General features: G+C 41.1%; 1 non-coding gene across 1 annotated transcript; it reads right to left on the reverse strand.

Moving 5' to 3' along the window:
* Positions 1–2183: 2183 nt before the first annotated feature.
* On the reverse strand, positions 2184–2258 carry Trnat-agu (transfer RNA threonine (anticodon AGU)). The gene has a single exon. It is a non-coding gene; the product is annotated as a tRNA-Thr (tRNA).
* Between the last annotated feature and the right edge of the window lie 456 nt (positions 2259–2714).

The following is a 2714-nucleotide window of genomic DNA, read 5'->3' on the forward strand; positions in this document are numbered from 1 at the left end:
ACCGCTTCCTCCTATTCCTTCTCCTCCTCCTTCTTCAAAGATGAGTGCTCACTGTATTGCACAGGCTGGCCCTGAACTCCTGGGCTCAAGTGATCCTCCTGTCTCGGCATCATACAATCTTACAGCTGACATTTATTAAGTATCTCTTCCAGGCACCGTTAAGAGCTGGATTACAACAAAGCACACCTGCTGATCTTAAGAGACGCACATATTAGAACTGAAATTGAATGGGAACAACTTGAATTATTATACATATTTCTGAACTATTCTTTGTAAGAGTCATATGAGAATAAAAAATTCCCACTCCAAATTTGAGAAAAGAATGCCCCATGCTCTCCATGTATTTTTCTAGAACAATTCTTGAAGGGGATTTCAGATCAAATTCACTGTAGTCATACCCTGAAGTTCTGCAATACTAAGGGCTCAGAAGAGGTTAAAACTGGCTTTCATGAAATGCTATTGTCCCTGACCCAGAGCAAAAGTGTCAGCTTCTGAGAGAATGGTCAAAGTGTATGTCTTAACATTTCTGATGATTTTAACTTTCTTCCTTCCAATAACGCTTGATTTATATGATAAGGGCACAGGCTTCTACCACCATCCTACACTATCCCACCCCAGAATGGGCAATCTGAAACTGACTCAGTGATGACTTTTAGATAACAGCTTGAGAGACTCAATAAATCTTTCCAGTTCTATAGAAACAGGAAGACAGGAAAGGAGAGGAGTATTGCACAATTATGTGAAGAAGTCCTGCTAGAACAATAAAGCTGCACATCTTGCATATCTTTTTCCTATGGAAATTCTGCTCAAAGTGCACCCACACACTACACAAAACACATACACACACACACACACACACACACACACACACACACACAAGCACTAAGCAGAATTTACCAGTCTCACTAGTCAAGGTTAGTTTTGCAATCAGTGATAAACCCCAGCAGAACAAGCTTATTCTGGACTACATTGGAGTAACCTGGGGCAACCAAAACAAATGACCAAAATACTCCTCAGAATGCAAACACATGTGTCTGTTATTGAGCCAAGCAGAGCCCCCCCCAGCCGGAAGTGAGGTTTGAGGGGAATATTTTGAAGCTTCTTCAATAGTGAAAAATGCAACAGTTTCTTTCCTTTTTCAACTGCAAGTAATTATTGAGCATCTTCTATGTCAATAGTTTTATGTTAGGCACTAGAAGAGGGATATCAGGAAGTACAGAACCCAATCCTTACCTTCTATAAGGAAAAAATAAACCTTTTCTCTCTATGTCCCTCCTTGGCCCTAACATTTTTATACAGTCTCAGACAAGTGGTAAATAAAAGCTTTCACTGCTCCCCTCTCCATAAGGCCCTTACCAAATAAAGATAAATGTCTGACATCCTTTAATCTTCCATCAGGTGGTATAAATAGATGTCACTGAACAGAAATGGATCCCCCGTTTGCACTTGACTTTCTTGAGATCGACTGCCTATGGGAGTTCTAGGCCTTTCTCTCACTTCCCTATTGCATATAAACACACGAGAGTAGGACTTTCTTGACCCACAAAAGAAATCTGCAGTTTTCTCTTTGTTCCCCTTTTACATGGGCATTTAAAGGTAGAAATAGTTGCCAGATTGATGTGGGCCTTAGTTCAAATCACAGGGCCTCATCGTTGTTTCTGTCACTACCATTAGAATAGGCCATCACTAATTCAATAATTCAAGGAGGATGGGAGACATTCGAAGCAGATCTGAACTCAACATACAGTTGAACTGCCCAGTTGAGCCCAGCAAAGCCACTCCACCCAACATGCAGAATATATGGAAACTAAATATTTCTTATCATTTGCCCCTGAGATTTTGTTGTTGTTTGCAACAATAGCTAATTGATACAGAAACTGGAGAATACAAGTAACTAAAGGGCAGGACTCTGGATTCAATTGCTTGGACTTAAAGACACTCACCAAATCAAAAGCTTATAAATTGAGACAATTGGTACCAAGGATTGAACTCAGGTCCTCGCACTTGTGCAGCAGGCGGCGAGACCACTGAGCTAAATCCCCAGCCCAATTCAGAGACTTTATTTTATTTATTTATTTTTTGGTACTGGGGATCGAGCTCGGGACCTTGCGTTTGCAAGGCAGGTGGTGAAACCACTGAGCTAAATTCCCGGGCCCCTATAATTTACCTCTCCTGACAAGCCTAGGCACCGCTGGGATTATGAACCCAGGATCTCCTGTTTACTAGACAGGCGCTTTAACCAGCTAAGCCACGGCACTGGCTATTGATGCACATTGAGGCGATACTCTTAAGTGAAATCAATAGGACACACATGTGTAAATACCAAATAGTTTCTCTGGGGTGAGAAACTGAAAGTGTAAATAAGGACGAAATGTATAATAGGTAATGTGAAATAGGAAGAAAAGGGGCAAAGGGGAAGGAAGTGGGAGGGCTAGGGGAAAGGATAGAAGGGAATGGGATTAATATGAGAAAATGGAAAAATAGGAACAAAATCTTTGTAAATAGGGAGGAATGGAGGGGTTGAAGGGAGGGCTGGGCAAGAGTGAAAAATAAGAACCAAGAGAGACTATGTAAAGGTGCAAATTTCCAATGATGAATGTCATTATATTGTATACCTAAAATGTTCCAATGATTAGAATGAATAATTGATAATGCAAAATAGGAAGAAAAGGTCCAAAGGGGTAGGGGTAGTGGGAGGGGCAGGGGAAAGGAAA

This window comes from Heterocephalus glaber, unplaced genomic scaffold (assembly GCF_053883595.1).
Source record: "Heterocephalus glaber isolate CG9 unplaced genomic scaffold, H.glaber_assembly_v1.0 deba00001594, whole genome shotgun sequence".
Taxonomy (NCBI): domain Eukaryota; kingdom Metazoa; phylum Chordata; class Mammalia; order Rodentia; family Bathyergidae; genus Heterocephalus; species Heterocephalus glaber.